We start from the raw sequence: 20,263 nt of genomic DNA, 5'->3' as shown, positions 1-20,263 counted from the left end.
GCGCCCTTGGCCCCTGTCCACCGCGCTCCGGCCCCATCATCCCCTCAGAGGCGGCTCCGCAGAGACAAGTGGCCCCAACGCCTTCATCCAGAGCAACCCCTTCCCCCGCTCCTCACAACGGGCCCCTGTGCCGGGGCAAGTCGGCACGCTCCATCTCCCCCGCAGCCGAGCGCGCTGGGGTTTGTAGTTCCCACCCGCCGCCCGCCCCCTCAGCGCCCAGCGCCCGCCGGGGGGCGCGGGACTACACTTCCCAGCATGCTCCGCGGGGAGGGGGCTCTGCCCTCCGCCAGCCTCTCCCGCCGCTACCCCCACCTCCGCCGCCGCTTACGGGACGGGCAGCGGCGCCGCGGCGGGAGGGCGGCCGTTGGGCCGGGGTCTGAGCCGCCGCCCGCCCCGGGCAGCGCCGTGAAGGGCCGCCCTGTAGCCGGGCCCCGCCGTTACCTGGGAGAGCCGGGGTGCGTGTCCGCGGCCGGGAGCGGCGCGGGGAGGGGGCGCAGCCCTTCTGCTCCGTCAGACCGGGGAGGGGGGAGAGGCGCGGGGGGAGGGGGTGCGCGCGCGCGGCGGCGACGGGCCGTTGCCATGGCGGCGCGGGGAGGGGAGGGGACGGCGCCGCATCCCGCTACCCCGCCCCCGCCGGGACGCCTCCGGGACACGGGCGCTGCCGGGCCCGCTCCGGAACCAGCCGGTGGGCAGTCAGGCTCAGGCTCCTCCGGAGCGTCCTCGGCCTTGCCGTGGCGGGGGGAAAAGGGTGGGGTTTTCCCGGCGAGTTTACACGGAGGCAAATCGCGCTGCATCGCGGGGGGCGGCTGCGGGTGCTGCCTGCCCCCGCCGCGGCCTCCGAGCCCGCGGTCAGTGGAAGAGCTCAGTGCCGGCCTCCCGCGGGCAGCGAGCTTCAGCGGGGCTGAGCTGCTGCAGTCCCCGGCGAGGGAGGAGGGGGCGAGGGCAGCAGCCGAGCGCCGCGGCGCCCGGGCTGGCCGGGTGCGGCTGCGCGGCGTCCGCTGGTCCTCTGGGTGCTTGTCTCGTCTCTGAGAGCTGGGTGGGTGCACACGCTGAGAACGCAAACCTCGTCTGTTCCCACTTCAGCTCAAGTGAGTGGCTAGGAAAGGGAGAATGTGCAGTCGCCCTGTATGGGCACGCAGAAGGGGACTCGACGCTGTCTTTGCTAGCGGATTTCATTGCTTTAACAGAAAAGGAACAGATTTGGGGATTTGCCTGTTCCTTGGAACCGAAGTGGTACTTGGTGATCACGGGCAGCCTCACAGGTCGGCACCACCCAGTTTGCATCATCCGTTACCTAGCATTGCTGAAGCGTGCATCTCTCGGTTCATGTGAACAGTCTGGTCCCTATGAGGGGAGCGGTGTGTTTATAAACCTCTGTAAGGATGTCGTTTCACAGTTAATGCAAGCCAGCCTGCGGCTGTGTTGCTACCAAAAGGGGCAGTCCCGCCTTCCTCTGTGATCGTGGCTATGCTTTACTGTTTGTTATTTACATGGTAATAACTCTTACGTTACCATCTGGCAAGGCAAGCCTGGGCTCTGATCCGGTGGAAAACCAGTTATGCCCCTCCAAAAAATTTCCAGAGTTCAACTGGATTGAGTTCTTGAAATAGCTGACCATGCAAGGCTGCCGCAGGCTCAAGGAAGGCAGAGGAGCTGCAGAGGCAGGAGCAGGAGCAGCCTGTAGACATCCCAGTAGATCTGAGCTGTGTTTTTGTGTGCGGCTGCACCACTGCAGTGTCTCCTTACTGCAGGCACTGCCTTGTGACAGCTCTGAGACTGTCCCACTGATGATAATCTTGTGATTGCTCCCAATAATGACACGTGATTTCTCTAGAAAATGTCAGTTGTAGTTACTGTGAGGCAGCAGCATGATGTTGTATCTTACAATAAGGTTCTCAGAAATGGTAACTGACACGAGTGAAAGAGCGGGGATTGAAACTCAAAGCTCAGTATGCCTCTTAAACAATACAGCATGTGTGAATGTGTCACTCGTATATCTATAGATCTTGCTTCCCTCAAAATCATGTGGAGATTCTTATGCCTTTGTGGGTATTTTAGAACTGGGGCCAAAATCGTGATGAATTCATAACAGCTGCAACCCTGGCTTTGCCCTTTTCCAGATTTCTTCAAACTTGCCTGCCCGTGACATCAATTCCTGCTGGTTTTTCACATACACAAAAGCATAGATGCTGTGCAGACCTTAGAGAGCTCAGTGCTTCTTGGGGAGAGCAGATCATAAGCAGCCTGCTCCCAGGACTGCCATAATATCCGTTCCCACAAGACTATATACCTCTTATCACATTAGGCAACACATTAACTGCTTTGTCTAAGGATCACATCTCCCACCTGGGAAATCGTGACATAGAGAAGGTTGGTTATTTAGTCATAATTTCCACTTGTTTGGTTTGGGATTTTTTTCCCCGTCTCTTTTTTTCAGTAATGCTGGAGTTGAGTGGAGCTGCTTCCTAGTGGCAGAGGGAACCCATGCTACTGCTGACCTCCCTTTGAAAAGCAGTTGCTCAATACCAGAGCAATACCAGTGTTAGCGTAGATGGACCCCTCAGAGGGAAAGTTTGTAAACATTGGTCTACGCAGTTTGCCAAGATCTGGCAAGTGACTGGGTCAGCAGGAAGAGAACCACATCTCTAGGTTCCCAACCATGCACGCCAGGTGTATGTAAGGATCACAGGATAATTAAGGTTGGAGGTGACCTCAGGAAGTCATCTGGTCCAGCCAGAAAATCAGAAGTTCATAAAAGTGTTAATAAAGCAAAAGAATGGTAGCCATGAGTGTGAAATTTCATAGCCTTTCCTATTGCGACAGCCAAACTCCAGCAAATCTGTCTGGAGTGATGCGAAAAACACTGCTTCCCTGACCATCTATTCTGCCTCCTTACTGAAGGTTCCTGCCTCCACAACAGTCTCTGAATTGGGAACACTAATGTTTCTAATCAATTTTAATGCAAAATATGACATTAAAGTCATCTTTATCAGCAGTTTAAGCTAATTTTTGAACCCTTTATTGAAGCAGCTGGGACTAGTGCATGTGTTTCATTCCACCAAGTCTGCTGTGAGGCAGTAATCTCAGGCAAAGAGAAGGTAAGAAATTGCTGGGAGGGGTGTGTGACACTAAGCCACTGAAACTTGTTCTACTCCGAGTATATTCTCAAGGCTTACATCTTTTTACTTTTTGATAGAGTCCATAGACCCAGCAGTTCAGGGTAAGACGTGATGCTGGTGGGTGTTGGCAGCTGTGGTTAGCGGGCTCCAGCCGTGTTGGTGGAGGAGGCCATTACTCACGGCCAAATGCCAGAGACTAATCGTGCCCCTTTCCACCGATGTGCAAATCTGCCAGCAGAGCTGATTGTGTGCCCTCGCTCACTGATTTATTCTAGTCAGTTCAATCAGAAGCTGATATAAATTAATGTAACTCTTTTGCTGTGAACATTTGATTTGGTCCAAAAGCATCTCTTCAGCTAGACTAATTGCAGATACTGTCAGATAAGTTTAAAGCTATCGACTCTCAGAGTCTGTGGCAGATTAACAAAACCGATTTCTGAATTGATTTGGTTATCATTGCATAAATTCCATAGACTGTGTCTGACTCAAATGGCTGGCACAGGCTTTTAGCACAAAGTAGCAGCTTCATTTGTAACCTCCTCCCACACACAAAGTTCTGCAGGGGAAAGTTGAAAACAGATGAGATGTCTATGAATTATGAACTGCCCTTTGCTTTTGTCTTCCCTTCCCCTTGCAATTATATTTAATTAGACTACAGGAATTATTGTGCCTTCATAATACTCTTTAAGGCTCACATGCAAACATAACTCTTTACCAAAGGTCTTAGAGGCTACGTTCAGAAATGCTGATATAATGGAAGGTGAAAAACAATAGGGAAGCAATGGGGAAAAGAAGGTGCATGTTACGTATTCATGGGCATTAACCTTCCAAGTGAAATTATGCACAACTCAGTAAAGGCATAAGTAGACACACACTGTTAATTTTCATACACACATATAATTGTTCTTCTCCTTAGGTATTTTTATGATATGGTATCTGTCAGTATGACACATCCACCAATTTCTCTCCTAGGAAAGAGCCTCAGAGTCTGGACCTTGAGAAATTGTGACAGAGTGGCAACACAGAAGGATTTAGTCAACATCTTTCACACAAGGTACATCTCAAAATGCTATGAATTTTTAACAGAGAACAGTTCAAGGGAAAGCAGTTGATTTTCAAATGATATTTCAGTTAAGTCAGAAAGTGAGAGTAGGAATGGACACAGATATTTGTATTTATCTGGTCAAATGTAGACATCTCTCTTGTAGACCTTTGCCTCAGAGTTAGCTTTCATCTAAGTTTTTTCACATGATAGAGAGAGAGAGATAAGTACCTCAGGGAAGCAATTCCCACTTTGATGAAGGTGGACTGTGCCCTGAATCTGTTTAATCTTTTTCCATTGCTTATGGAAGACTTAGCTGATCAGCATAAATGTAAGTGTTTGCACTGTAGATACCTAAAGACAAGTGAGAGGAGTCCCACCTGAAGTATTTGTTGCATCATTGGAGCTGTAGAGAGAGAAGGCTCTCATGGCAGTTACGACTAGGTTAATTAAAATGATAAAGAACAAGTCAATGCCAGATTAATGAAAAACACAGGTAGAAAACAAGACAGATCTTTGAGATGGGTTGAAGCAAGCCCACAGTAGGTTGAAAAACACAGTTCTTCTGCTTTGAGTCTCTGGACAGAAATTATAGTAATTAACAGGAACTAGGATACTGCATTTCTTTTGTGTGTCTACTTAACATGCAGAAGCATTTTGCATGTGTTAGAGTGTTACTCTTTGGAGAAAGAATAAGAAAGTAGCTTACATTAGTCAAGGAGAGAGGAAGACTTGGACAGAAGCCTCAGAGAAAGTAGAGTCAGGCCCACAGAGCTGTGTGTCAGCAACTCTTAAGTGAAAACCAGGACAGGGGAAGAAAAGTTTATTCACGTCATCTCAGTCCTGTGGCAGACCGCTAGGCAGTAGCAAGTGGCAGAGTTCCCTTAGTCTGTGTGCTAAGGTTGACAACTAACAACAAATCTCCTGTGATGCACAATTAAGCAAAAAACATTTGGTCATAACTCCGTCATGGTAGGGTGTGAATTTTAGGCTGGTTTGCTAAATATATGACACTTCTGGAGTTGCACACGGTCTGTCCCACTGCAGTAATTTTGAACCTCGTTGGCAATTTCAATTACATTTACAAAAGGGTCGAGGTCTTAACGGTATCTGAGTTCCTTTTAGTTTTGTAGTAAGTAGCATGGCAGAATACATGGGTTCAGCTGGTGCCCCTGCTGAGCCCAAGGCAGGCAGAACTTAGCTGTTAAAGATTTTTCCTGCAACAAGCTGCCCAGTCTGCATGCATAAAATGACCGACAGCTCCAGGCTTAAGTGCTACTTGCAGCACCTACTTCTGTGCACAGTCGCAGAGCCATGTCTGACCCATGGGAAGCTGTTTTATTGAAGTGATGAGGGCTAAGTGGAAATGGATACAAAACCATAGGATACTAGGCTTTGATAGTTTGAACCAAATGGTTGCATCAGTTGAGCCTGTTAACTCAGGCACAGGCATTAATTTTAAGTCATGCTGGTAGATATTTTTCTCCTTCCCCTGTAGATATTTTTCTGACTTAACAGCGACAGTTTCAAATAGGAGAGCTATTGGGCAGCTTTTTGCACACACTCTGTAGATGCCCAAACCACTAGAAGAAACAAAGCACAGTCTAATACATAGTAATGGCTTGCCCAGCATTTTTGATTTCTTAGGCATGTTAGTTCCAGTTCTGCAGTGTGAGATGAATTGGCTTTAACAATCTGCTCCTGTAAACACATTCATCCAGAACAGAAGATAACTACATTTAAAGAGCATTCTTTAACATATCGGTAATCCTTTCCAGGACTGTCTCAAATAGTCCTTTGAATAGTGCTGTGATCAGTGGCAATGAAGATGATTATGTTGGAGAAAGACGCACTGAAACTGGTGTTCTGGTGTGTACCTAAGTAACAAGATTCTGCAGGGCAGGAGTCAGCCCACCAGAGGCCATGCATCTGTATTGGAAGAACAACTTCTGTCATTTATCGATAACTTCTTAAACACCCATCACTGAATGTGTAAAAAGTACTGAGTAGGTAGGGGCAATGTAGTAAATGGCAAGAAGTAATTACAGATGAAAAAGTTTAGCCAAAGTTCCTAATTGGAAAATTTAAAGAAATGTCTAAGGAGATCAAGAAAGTTAAATAAGATATGCTGGTGATCATTGTGAAGAATCTCTTTTCCCTTTCTGGTCCCCTAATGCTATTACTATAGGGAACATGCAGTGGTTTCCATGTGAACAACTTAATCTGGTTCATATTTTGAGAGTAAAATTAGGAATCTTTTTTTAACTTCAGAATTTAGACTGTATTTGGATGATGTGCATTTTGTTAATGTTGTTCATTTATCTAATAAATGAGAAACATGATTGTGTATTGGTATCACAACTTTGATTAAACATATTTTAAGCATATTTTAAATTATTGTAATATGCCATTAACATTCTCGAGAGGAATATTCACTGCCTGCATTTAAACATCTAACTTAGATGCCTAAATTAGGAGGCTTGTCTCCCTAGATGCCTTGCATAGTTGAAGGAGTGAGAGAGGCTCCTCCAGAGAGCAATTCAGACTATGTTAGTTAGGCCTCTGCTCTGAATTATCGTCTGGAGGAGCCTCTTCAACTCTGAATGCTGTTCTGTGCTATTCTTTGCATCTTTTCCTTGGCAATAGAACTGCCTTCACTGGTCTCCACCCCTCAACACTTGTTCTTGTGTATCCCTCTGTCACTTGGGCTAGCACAGCTGTTGATGTGGCACTGTCAACTCGGCAGGTGAAATCATCTGGGTTAAAAGGATCCCTAGGAAAGAAGGTGTTTTAACCTAGATCATGTCTCTGATTTGGTTTATCGCATGACCTTGTAAACAGCTAAACCTGCACACCCGAGGAAATGATGAACTTCAGCAAGAGGCAGAAATGAGTTGTTAAACTCGGGGGCCTGTTTGCCAAGTATGCCACCAAGAAAAAGGTATATGGAGCTTCTGGATGTAAGCTAAGGAGATTGAGTCTTGTATCTAAGCATTGTTCTGTTCAAGTACACGATATTCATACCATTACAATTACATTCATTCATACAGTTACAGTTACACAAATATCATGGAGGTTTATTATGGTTTGTGTCACTGCAAGAAAGATATAATCTAGTTTTATATCTCTGTTATCCACGTAGAAATGGTCATAATTTAAACAAAATACCTTATAGGATTTACAAATGTACCATGAAAAGGTATGCTAAATTTTATAAATACTCCTAAAAGCATGATGTTGCCACTAACATAGAGCAAATGCAATAATGGTTGAGTAGCTTAAAAAGTTCCCCATCAAGAGCTGCTTATGTTTCAGCAGATACACTGGATGCAATTTACCCAATGTGAGTGGTCAACAGTGTGGACATCTGCACGTGAGCTAGTTGCCTTAGATGCTTTTCAAAATCAATGGAACAACTGGCCTTTTACATGGTGCTTCGTATGAACCGTGTGAGATATTCATATTAGGTATGAAATGTCTGCATTTGGCCAGCTGAATCCCACCCACAGGCTGCATGGCTGCTCCTTGTATGTAGAGAAATGCAGGCTACAACAAGCTAGGTTCAGTTGCCTTGTGTGCGAACCTCTAAAACCACCCGGGCTCAGCTGCAAACTTATTATGAACTAAAACTTCATTTCCTGATTATTAAAAGTCATTCCAGTTCAGAGTGATTTGGTGCCACTAGTGACTGACACTGGGAGACTTTTCCAGCCTCTGGCAGTTAAGATATTTCATGTTGTTACAGAATTAACTATCCTGTTTTGAAAGAGTATTCTTTTAAAACAAGCACATATTAGGAATGCTGGCCACAGACCCAATGAGGTGAGAAAACGGTTAATAATTTTTAATAGTTACTAATTTTTACACAGCATCTTGTGCTGCTTTTTAAAGTTCAGTAGTCATCAAGTAGACTTCTTAATAACCTGTGATGAGATTGTTTAATTATATTTATTTGTGACCTTCCATAGTGTGACCTGGCTAATTGCTTCTTTTAGCTGAAGTACTCACTTCTTTCTGGTCCTTCTCCATGAAAGTAAGAATGAAAACATTCCTAACGAATCAAGTAAGGACGAAGCAAAAATCCACAAGGAAGCATAGCTGGAGCTAAACCTATATATGCTGTTGTCTTCTTCTATTGTATGCGTTTCCTCATTCAAATCATTTTTCATATCACCTTAAAAGAAAAAAAAAGGGAGAGAGGAGAAGTGTTCTGTTTAATTTTCATGCTTGATGCATTTTTAAATGTAATGAAGTTACAAAATGAGCCCGTTGTGTTTTAACCCCAGCCAGCAACTAAGCATCACACAGTTGCTCACACCCCACCCAGTGGGATGGGGGGAGAATCGGAAGAGTAAAAGAGAGAAAACTCCTGGTTTGAGAGAACAATAGTGTAATAGGTAAAGCAAAAGCCACCCTCACAAGCAAAGCAAAACAAGGGATTAATTCGCTCTTTCCCATGGGCAGGCAAGTGTTCAGCCATCTCCAGCACAGCTGGGCTCCATTGTGTGTAATGGTTACTTGGGAAGACAGACACCATCTCACAGAACATCCTCCCCTTCCTCCTTCTTCCCTCAGGTTTATATACTGAGTATGACATCATATGATCTGGAACATCCCTTTGGTCAGCTGGGGTCAGCTGTCCCCGCTGTGTCCCCTCCCGACTTCTTGTGCACCCCCCAACCACTCGCTGATGGGTTGGTATGAGAAGCAGAAAAGTCCTTGACTCTGTGTAAGGCTGCTCAGCAGTAACTGAAACATCCCTGTGTTATTAACCATTTTAATCACAAATCCAAAATGTAGCCCCATACAAGCTTCTATGAAGAAATTTAACTCTATCCCAGCCAAAACCAGTATAGAGCCTTAACACTTCGCATCCTTTCACAGTGCAGAAATGTATGTATGATTAGGTACTTGTGCATAAGAAGATGTAAGATTTGGGTTTCCATAATTACAGGTTACAAAAGAAGAACAAAGTTTGTTTAAAAAAATTGTTGCAAAAGCACAGTAGAATAATATTCTACAGTTTTCTCAAGATGGGAAACGTGATCCTGTGCTGTTTCTCCTGGTCACTATTGTTGTTTGTATTCTGGGTTTCTGTTTTGCTGAGGTACCAAAAAGTTCCCCCTCCTACTAAGACAGTCCTTGGGACCTTTCTGCATCCTGCAAGCAGCCTCTAGCACCACTGTTCTGCGCAGTGCTGGCTGATGTGGGCACACGCCCTTTGCCATGATGTGCAAGTGGCTCCAAAGCATGTGTCCACACAAGAGAGGGAGCAATGTCCCATCCCCAGGCTCAGTGGTGAGTGCTGGCTCAGCCCCAGCTGCTCTGAGCTCTTACAGACTGCTCCGTCCTCGCCATGTAGCCCTGTACCCTGCAACTCATAAGTGCACCTTGTGGTGTCCCCACTCTGCACTTCCGAGAGCGCAGAGCCTGCAGGAATCGTGTTGAAAGACTAACATGGGTCTGAGGGAGCCAAATATAATGTTCGTGGCTTTACTGCCGTTTGGGGGCAATCCCAAGAGTGAACTAGCCAAGATCCGTGCCTTATCTTGAATGTGTGGTTTGTACCTAAACAGGTCCCCATGGAGAGAGCTAGCAAAGAAGCAGCGGGGACGACTGGGTGCTCAAGCTTGTTCCCTTGACCTCAGTGTAGGACATAGTGTAGACACATCTTAAGTGCCCAGTTTTAGTCCTATGATGGGATGAACACAATGTAAGCACATAATCATACAGATGATTTGAGTACTTATATTAATCGTATGCAGACTTTGAAAACAGAAGTGGTTGTTACCACATATCAGAAGCACCTCAGCATTTCATACAAACTCCTGAAATAAAGCCGCTTACATTCCTAGTTAGTAGCTCTACCTGTGACTCAGAAGAGCTTTGGCTGGCTCTTAGATCTAAAAATAAAATTCTCCTTCCTGAGATACCATACATTTCAGTGATATTCTCAGTAGGAATGGCATGCAAAAGTGGAATAGATCATACTAATTGTTGTGTAGAAGCTTTCCACCCCTTGCATAGGAAAGCTTCATTGCACCATATGGAATCAAAGTATAATGTGATAAAATTACTAATACAGGACAATAAATAACATTATGTGTTATGGATGCCACCTCATACATGCAGAAATAATTATAGTTCAAATGAATAATGGAGATTTGAGCGTTATATCTAGGAATATATTAGAAATGACACAATTTGTCACTAAGGATGGGGATTGTCTCATCTGACTTTACGGATTCAATAAGTAGGTGTCCACACCAAACCAGTCTGTATCCGTGATCAGTGGATAGGAACAGGCACTTCAGAAGATAAATGGCCCCTCCGGTCTTAGACAAATATTTTCAGAGGAATGCATCTTAGAAGCTCAAACAAACAGAAAGTCTTCAACAGCATCTTCCAGGGGGACAAAAAAAGAGAATACACCCAGGAAAACCTGGTCACACATTGTAACCTTCCTCAGACTAATCTCCAAGTCTATTCTCTGCTTCAGTGGACGAGCATCGGTAGTGAAACTTCTGATTATGTTTATTTAAGCCATTTTTGACACATTCCAGTGATGAAAGTTTCACCATTTCTCTAGGCAGTCTATACCAATGCTTAATTTTCCTTAATCCTGGACAGTTGCCTAGTGGTTTAATGTAACTCTCCTTTGCTGCAATTTATCCCCAATGCTTGTTGTTCTAGTAGACACAAACAAAAGTTTATTTAATCCTTTTTTGCAACTACTTTTTACATATTTAAAGATTCCACCCCCCCACTCCCGTTTTCTCTGTTCTTGACATCATTTGTATTTTGACACTGAACTAAAGTACTAGTGAAGTGACACTTATGTACAGTTAAACCTTTTGGACAAAGTGTAAGTGGAGTTAAGAACTTGAGACTGGAAGAGGAAGGTCTTGGTCCCTCTGGCCCCTGCCCTGCAGCTAACTGGAGCTGTTCCTGGACAGTGTGTCCACCACACTGCAGTGGAGGCTGTAAGACAAGGTGACCCTGGGGCCCTGGGCCTTCCTTCATCATTGCTTGCTTTGAGAAGATAAATGAGACCAACCCCTTCCCTCACATACCCATTGATGGCCCGCAGTAAGCTCGGTGGTCCACTGCTGGCAGGGATATTTCTTCCTGCGCTCCCAGCTGCAGTAGCGTAGTAGTGTTGGTCTGTCACTCCTGGCTAACTTTGAACGAGCACTCTCAGTTCGTTCTGTCCTCCTTGATCAAGTCAGGCAGAGGAGGGGGTTAAGTGTTTGGTTATTCCTGTTACTCTTGTGGACACTGACTAGTCCACAGCTTTCCAAGGCATGATGCCCGCACTCAGTAGTGAAAATCTGGGGGCTTGTTAAGCAGTGTTTACAAGCGTAATGTAGTTTTTGACTCATATCTGCCTTTTTTTTTTCCCACTAGCTGTTTTCACAGAGCTTCCACACTTTCTAATTTCTTTACAGGGATACCTTCATAATTACCACAAAGCTTTAAAGAGAAATCCAGCCATTTTGTTTGTGTGTATATGCCTGAGGATCTTGTGAGTTATCCTTAACACAGAACATTTCACAAGACTATGCATTATACCACAAAATAATTCTTAACATGTTAATTTAAAACATATTTTTCTTTAGGTTGGTTCATAAAGAGAGAGGAAGGAAGATATTTAGCTCCAGACAGCACTTGCAATAGAAATCAGTTATTTCTGTACAGCATCTTTCCTTTGAAATATCAGTAAATGATTTCCAGAGAGAGGAAGAATGTAATTTAATGATCCCTTGCACAGCTCAAACACCTTTCATCAGAGCATCTCAAAGCATTTCAGGCAAGCCTGAAAGCTTGTCAGTTTTTCCCCAACTATATCAGTTGGTCTAATAAAAGATATTATGTCTTCCTACACACCTTGTATTGTTTAGCACTCAAAGCATTATCGTACTTGTTTTACAGATAACTAGAGAAAGGGCACAAAGAATCCACGTAGTTTTATTTCAGATGATGAATCTAAGATGAACTCTGTGGGGTCCCGTTTTCACTGAGTCTCCAGGACTCACAGAATACGTCTTCTCCGATTACAGGCAGACATGTGGAGCGAAGTCTTCGTCCCACTGACATCAGTGGCAAAATTCCCATTGATCTGAATAAGGCTGAAATTGCGCCCTAGCTTTTCTAACTGCTGCCTGCCAAAATCGACTTCAGACCTGCGCATCCTTCCTCTCTTGTGCGTCACCATTAGTAACGGAGGTTCTGTGGTCCACGCCGTGTCTGCCATGACGTTCTCGAGAAGTGATCAAGACAAATGTAAATGAGGAATGAGAGACCCCGGCAACAGGAGGGGTCTCCGCGCAGAGAGCGCACGGTGTGTGGTTAACAGTCCCCGCGCAGTTGCTGCAGACAGATCCCTCTGCCTGTTGTGCACGCACGCTGCTGACGGAAGCAGCCGTATGAAGAGCCCTTTGAATCGGCTTGTCGTGACGTGGACGTGTCCCATCCTCACTCACCCGGGCTGCAGGTGTGCTGCCAGCACCAGCGCAGAGGCTGTGTCAGGTCTCTGCTGTCATGTCTGGCCTTTTCTAATTGAAGTACAGTCTGTTTTGAGAAAATCTGGAGGTCTCTTCCAGCTTCACTTTTTGCCTCATTAAGACCGTGGATGTGAGCACGCAGCACCAAATGCACCCAAAGCAAGCATTGTCTTAAGGAATTAGAGTCTCAGAAAACGATCAATAAGTCTTTCTAATATAATGTCTGTGGAGTATGCACTATCATCAGAAGCCATATTTTACAACAGAAATATAAGCGCTTTAAACTACAGATTAAAACAAGGAACATGAAGGGAGAAAATGCACGTGTATGCAGTGTACAAATGTCTTCTTCTGCTATTGATGATGGCTGAACATGGTCCTGGTGAGAAAAAGGATTTGTTCATTCTCACTCCCTGTATTGTCTATTTGTCCCTTGCTGGCAGGGTCTTCTCAAGCTTGAGGGAGGTGTGGCCACCCGGTCTTAGTATGTTCTTGGTGTTTTTCTAGCAAAATGCTCACTGAATCCTCTGGCTATTATGCTAGACTGAGAACAGAAGGTTCTTGCTCATCTGGCATTTATCTGCAGCTGCCTTTCTTCTTCCATAGGTATTTCAGGTTATGGATAAACTAGAAGAAAGAAGAGAGTTTTTCATACCACCAGTTTCAATTTGAAGCTGAAGAACACCAAAGAGCTGAGGTCTGAGCGTAACTCCTAGGCTCACAAAAACATTCTTGTGTCTTTTTGGCTGAATTAGATATTATCTTTCTATTACATTTTGTATTGTGAGCTGCTTGCAAATCTTTGATCATTCTCTCATCATGTCGGAAAACAATATGTGGGAGTTTCTTTCCATACTAGATCTTTGTGGGTTACTTGCTAGTAAACTAATTTTACATGACTCTGATTTAAATAATAAAAAGGCTTAACTCCAGTCTGAGAAGAGTTTATTGTCCACAACTGTAGCCTAGAGACAAACTCCAGCACCTTTGGGACTCAGCTGAGGCAGCAATTAGGCAGCATTTTATTGTGATGCAGTGAGTGCGCAAAAGATGAAGCTGGACTACTCTCAAGAGCTTAGAAACGAAATTGGCTTCCTGGAGAGAGAACATAAGAAATCTGGCAACCTAAAAATATTTAAAGAGCTTAGGGCTCCCAGGGGAGAATTTCAGGCTATTGAAGTGGAAAAGACTGAGCATTTGCTAAGATTGAAAAAAAAAAAGGGGGAAGGGGGAGGGGGCTACATGAAAAATGACAAAGTGTGCAGTTTTTTTTTTTTACTGTAGCATGTTTCAAAGGGGAAAATATAATAAACCTGAAATCAATCAGTAGCACAGGCTTCAATGCAGTGTTTGAAATCAAACAGCTCTGGCTTGAAAACAGGAGTCAAAAGAGATTTTTTTTTTCATTTCAGAATTATAAGGGGTAGAGGCCAAGAAACCATTAAATGAGGTGAAAGGTTTAGGCTAGAGGGCATCTTGAGCAAGTCTAATGAAGTCATGGTTGCTCCAGCGGCCACGTTCCCAAAGGCTTTTGCCATGTCTGTCACTGCGTGTCTCTGTCCCTCTGAATCTGTCCCCCTGTGGTTCCGTGCCGAAGCATGTCCCACCAGGCACCCCCCAAGCTCTGCTCCCAGCAGCCCCACAGCGTGTAGCACCCTGATGTCAAAATGAAGCTGTACAAAATGTGATTTATCTTGCCCATCATTTGACATGTGTCGCTTAGACGTTTACCTGTGAGCTGGTCGTGCCCAACTCCCTGTGTTGTCAGCGTGGAGCAGCAGGAGCTTACAAGGCACAATTTAGCTCCACTGAGTGTAAATTTCTATCTTATGCCAAAAGTGCTTATTTCTCTCTGACTTAAAACCGTGTCCTAAGGTGACTAACTCACAAATGGACACCTACAGTTTAAACATCTACATTTGCTCCATGAACTCTACCCACACCGCTAACATTACTGCAGGGCAGACTATAGATTAGAGGTTTCTCTGCTGTGTTTGGACAATTCCTTCATGCGCCTTGTATCTAGGACTAAGACAAATAAGCCGAAACAGTTTAGCTTATGGCCAAACACTAACAAGAGTGCTAGAGGGTGCAGAGTATTTACCTTATTGTAGCATTTTCCCTTTCTTGGCACCATTTCTCTGCGTTACCCTGACTGCCCTCTCCATGTCACTGCTCTACCCAACCTGCCCCAACTAGGGGTGGCTGTCTGTAAGGAGGAAGGGGCAGAAGGATACCATGAAACAGGAGCAGAGGAGACTGGTGAAGGGAGGGAGGGCCAGGATGCTTATATGCTGTCGTAAGTCATAGCAGCCCAGTCTGTATGTTCATCATCCGCAGGGCAGTGCAGTTCATAGTCCTGAGCTCTGCGTGTGTAACGCAGCTGAGGGACAGATCACCCGGGTTCTCCACCTGGGTCCCAGAGCACGAGCACCTGAGGCTGCACTGCAGGTAAGGAGCACACTGCTTGTTATGGCACTGGCATGAAATGAACCCTGCCACACACACCCTAACTGTGCCTGGAATTACCTCCCTGCCTCAGTCATATGGCTCTGCTCACGTGGTTTCATATGTCAGAAGCAAGCTCATCAAATGACAAAAGAAACCCCAAAAGATCTCTGAAGGATTTCTGTGCCAAGGGGCAAAGCTGATCGAAGTGGAAGGTCTTGCTTTGCTCTTCTGTTCCTGAGTAAACTTCATCTGCGCAAACTTTTGATGTCTGTTGACTTTGACAGAGCTATGCTAGCAGGCGAAACTAGTAAATGATGTTTAAATAGCCCCTTGAGTAGTACCCATTCTGTGCTGAACGTACTCAATTCCTTCTTATAGTCCCAAGGCTTCCCTTTCATGTATTTAATGTCATAGGCTTCCCATACAGTTGTTCTGTTGCTAGTTTGGAGGTTTCTATGCTCTCTGACTGCAATTTGCAGGGCAGACAAAGTTTGTTGCCATTATCTTTAACGTGGCAGTGTATGGGCCCAGCATCTGCAAGCTGCTGGTATTGCAGGCTTTTGTTGAGCCCTACGCACAGCGCTGTACGTATTGTAAAGCCATCCTGCTCACCCTGCTCTTGATTATTGCTAAATTGCTCAGAATCCATCTCTTTTGTTTGTCAGAAATTAGGCACCTCTGGTAAACAATAAACAGCCTGGAAAAGGATGGTATTATCCTCTCTGAAGCATACCAGCTTAGCAGCCAGTTTCTGGCTACACCATTCGTAGACCAGAAAGCAAAGCGCTGGCTGGTGTGCAAATTTACCAGCAAACACAGCATTCCCCGGAGAGGCTGAGCTGCAATGTGCGCAGACAATGTGGAGCAGTTCTTGATGAGCAGAGGACATGCGTATCTCAGTGTGCTGCAGACAACCATGGCTCTGGTAATGCGTGGTGCAACGCCAGATATATATTTAAGGCATTTCCTGCTTCAGCAGTGTCTGCTAGGAATATGATACACATTTTCTACACATCCAAAAGACCTAGTATAAACGCAGGCTCATCTGCGGGAGAGGGGGAATCAGACCCTGTGCCCAGGACCAGCTTGGGAATGCTCCCCAGCCACTGCCATGTCAGTGATGAGCAGCACTGCACGGCACCCCGCAGCGCTGAAGAGGGGACAGTGTTGAGGACCTGCTCACATACACCCATCTCAGACTCAACCAGTTAACCTGCTTTGTGCTGGAGATCGTGTTGCTTTGCTACACTGATGTGAAAGCGTGGTGGAGGTCGGGTTCAGTGGTACGTGGGGATGCACAACATGGGCTGTGAAGGGAGGTGGATGCAGCTTAAACGAGTTGTGTTGCTGACAGCAGCGATCTGCAGCCTCAGAGTCAGGGCCTCGTGCTAGGAATCCAGAGCCACGCGCCCTACTACACTACACCCTTTGTTGCTGGAAGAGCATCCACAGACAAAGCACATTTTGCAGCAAGACTTGAAAGAAGCAGGTATAATCCATTGTCGTATTGCTAGGTGACAAGAAAATAAATGTTTTTCTGCCTGCCGAGATGTGATTAGCTCGTCAGTTATGTAACCCACTCGTTCATGCCACTCGTTCATGCTGTTGTCATGATCTACAAGTAGTTTGTCTGACAACAGACCTTTTACACAGCTTCTTGGCATTCAGAAGCACTAAGGATCTGGGTTATATGCACTAAACATGATGTATACCGATAGAAAAAATTTAAAATTTTAAAGTTACATTTTAGTAAATAGTTCACCCAAAACACAGCTTATTTTATAGTAGAGATGTAATAGGAGGCCAGACATGCCAAGTGTCAGCTCAGAAAGGGTAAGTTTAGGACAAGCATCACATACTTTAGAAACACCAGTAGTGCTTTGTACTTTCACTGAGATGTGCTTTGACCATGGCAACGTGTTCTACAAACCAAAGCAGCAGTCATGCCTCTGCTATAGGAGGTATCAGTATTACTCCCATTACAGAAAGGAAAATTAAAAGGGGCAGGGATTCATCTCTTGTGAGTGGGAGAGCTGGGACTGGATTCACTCGTCCTGATTTTTTGCTCTAAGCACCAGCGTTGTTTCTTAGGTGTTATCTCAGCCCACTCTTAGCTGACGAGCAGTGGGGCAGGAAGCAAAGTAAAGCCTAATGAGGCTAATGTTCATCTCAAAGTAGATCGATACTAATGGAACTCGAGTAGCTGCTTTGAAATTACTACAGGTTCACACCTCAGTAAAGTCAGGAAAATCAAGACCTGTGTATTTTGGGGAGGAAAGAGGTCCTATGGGCAAAACTCACACCAAATAAAACCAGACCGTAGCTGGAGGACTAACTTCTGATTATGGGATCTATTTATCTGTTCTTCATGCTATAATGGAGTTTGATAAACAGCATTACTTTCCTTGTTTCACAGTTATATTATTTTGTACCTGGAAAGCCCAGCTAAAATGAACCTGTTGTTTGCTAGCTGCTCTGACAACACAGTGAATGTCCTAGGGCCCTGTGACATTCCCGAGCAGCAGATGCTATAAACCTAGGCAAGGAGGTGGGCAAGAGGACTTGCTTCAAGATGCAGAAATGAGATGGCACCACATGAAACACAGCCCAGGTCTCTGGATCCCCCAACACCGTCTGCCTCTCTGCAGACATCTACGTGGACAGACTTACTTTGAGAATAACAGGCTCCAGGGCACAGAGCAGAGGGAGAAGGAACCAAATAAGATCCCTTCCTGGGCAGAGGAGAGCCAGGTGGAAGTCCTTTGAGTGCCATTCTGGTGGGGAATAGCTTTTTTAGCTTCTGTCATGTGATCCTGTTCCAGGAGTGACTTCTTGAAGCATCCCTCTTGGCTTCCTCTCTGCTGGTCTCCTCGTCCTCTGCTCCCCCAGCTGCTGGGCAGAGCCCTGTGGCAATGAGCTTCTCTCTGGGAGGGGGGACATCACGCTGCCTTTGGAGAAAGAGAGGCCCGTGGTTATTGCTCCTGGAAGAACTGGAACAGCTATTTACCCACAACAAGAAAACATTATTTTGGGGCAAAAGGGAGCTGTAATGTTTTCCTGTTGCAGTAGTTGGCAGCATTTCTCTATAGCCCAAACAGCTCTTTCTTACTGGGATGTAAGTTTACTAGAGGGAGAGAAGTATTAGAACAATTTTGGGATTGAAACAAACTATACTGACAGTAAGATAGGTTTAAACCCTGGGAGCCCAAGAGCAGCTGAGCAAAAGAACAGCAGAGTGGGAGCCAGAACCAGGAGCCTGAGCTGAGGGAATATGGGTAAATAGGTGCAGAGAAGTGTTGTATGTTGATTTTCAAGCATAGGCTATTTGGAGTAGATACAGTAAGGACATAACTTGCACCTTTTTCTGGGTTCATCTGGATGTTTCAGCTTACTAAATTTGAGTAACAGCATGGGGAAATGGGAACCAAATGAGTTAGCTGAGGCAACTGCACCTGGAGGCCAAGGTAGCTGAGTGAGCTGATCAAAGATGTGGAGGTGCATTTCATAGAAATACATAATAAGAAAGTTAGGTAGTGACCTGCCTCTCCTACAGAACTGATGATAAGCCATCCTATGACCCTGATTTTCCTCTCACATTAACATCTTGTCTCTAATCCCTCTTTGCTTCGGGGGAAGGTGAGTGGAGAGGCTGCTGTGGGTTAACCCTGGCAGAACTTGTCTTACTGTGTAGCTTCATTTTACAGTGCCTGCTCAAACCTGACACACAAGGGAGGAACAAACTCTTCCTTCAGGGGTTGCCAGGGAACCTCTTGTTCAGCTGATTGCCTGTGTTTGTCTCTGTTTTTCCTTATCAGTGTGAGCACTAGGTCCTCTTCTCCATAGCTCTCCATGCAGCTGCAGCACTGGCTCTTTCTCCAGGCACCCTCACCCAGGTCAGGCACCTACAACAAATACTCCCATAAGGAACAGCCATCAGCCCTAAACTACTCAGCCACTTGATTTTGGGCATCATTTTGTTCTTGGAGAGAGTGTTGTCCATGTTTTGGCGCCACTGGCTGATACAGCGAGGGTGTAAGGTGCTGTTGTAGCTATAACCGTGGTGTGGCAGGTGTTAAATGTAGTGCATGTGTTGCACTGAACACAGTTGAAGGGTGGGTGCATAGCTGGATGGTAAAATGTAAACACCTTAGGCCTAAATACCACAGGAAAACCCCTCACTTGCATGTATATCAGATGTGTTTTCCTCATGGCACCATTCTTTAACAGATGGTAGTTAAACCCCTTTTCTTTAGGTTCAAAGGAGCAGAGGAATGTTAGTACCCCATCCCAAGGCAGCTGCCTGCCCTGACCTTCCCACGGCATTTGGGGAGGTTTGCAGGGCATGAAGCCCACTGTGGGTTCACCGCCGTCCCTGACTCCTGCCAGCCCACTCCACACTGCTGCTGGAAAGACCCGCCTTGCACTTTCCATCTCAGCACCCCTAACTATCTCCTTGTGCCAGCCCCAGCATCCACCCAGCCACTCAGCCAAACAATTCAGCAACCGAGCCAACTGAAAATTAACCAAAAGGGAAAAAAAAAAAAAAAAGAAATAAAAAGAAAAAGAGGAGGGGAGGATTGTACCAAGACCAATCAGCCCCCAGCGCCACTGACCCTCCAGCCAAAGGAGCACAAGTGTCAGCAGTGGAGGGAGCTGCCTTTTGGCAGGAGCCTGGCTGTAGGGTCAGCTTAGGCCAGTTGTGAAACTGCACATTGGCTCAGCCCCCAGCTGCGGAGGGAGCCAGGGTGCTCATCCCTCCAAACCTGGCCGTGGCAAGCTTCGCTGCTGGGGTGCATGCTGGGGAACCGGTAACATCTTTGATGGATCCCGGCACTTCTGCAAGTCACGTCTGAGACCTTGAAGAGTTAATGCCCGTTTTCCCAAGCAAGAAAGGAACAGATTCTTACTGCACATGCACTGCAACTGCCCCGCAAAGGTGATTTAGTGTTATCCCAGGAGAGTGCGTGCCTCGGGGCAGAGCTGAGTCTTGTTCTCCTCCAAAGTTGGTGGCATAAATAGTTAATAAAAGAACAAAAGAGGACATCTACACTGCGGTTTACACCAGGGTAAGTGAGAGCACAAATTAACCTTATGGCTTGCCTTTTGAAGAACAATACAAACTTTTGCACGTTTTTTTCAGTAGTATT

The 20,263-nt window shown here is 45.6% G+C and overlaps 1 protein-coding gene and 1 long non-coding RNA gene across 2 annotated transcripts in view; one reads left to right on the top strand and one right to left on the bottom strand.

Annotated features, from left to right (window-relative positions):
• Positions 1-529, bottom strand: part of KATNAL1 (katanin catalytic subunit A1 like 1) — a 41,447-nt gene extending 40,918 nt beyond the window's left edge. The window contains exon 1 of the mRNA XM_065638734.1: positions 442-529. The gene's annotated coding sequence lies outside the window, so the exon portion shown is untranslated. The remainder of the gene's footprint in view (positions 1-441) is intronic.
• Positions 362-20,263, top strand: part of LOC135990740 (uncharacterized) — a 56,312-nt gene continuing 36,410 nt past the window's right edge. Inside the window, exons 1-2 of the long non-coding RNA XR_010606459.1 lie at positions 362-455; positions 4,092-4,173. This is a non-coding gene — a long non-coding RNA (uncharacterized LOC135990740). The remainder of the gene's footprint in view (positions 456-4,091; positions 4,174-20,263) is intronic.

The sequence above is a fragment of the Caloenas nicobarica genome, chromosome 1, assembly GCF_036013445.1.
Source record: "Caloenas nicobarica isolate bCalNic1 chromosome 1, bCalNic1.hap1, whole genome shotgun sequence".
Classification (NCBI taxonomy): domain Eukaryota; kingdom Metazoa; phylum Chordata; class Aves; order Columbiformes; family Columbidae; genus Caloenas; species Caloenas nicobarica.
This window is presented reverse-complemented; position numbering and strand designations above follow the sequence as displayed.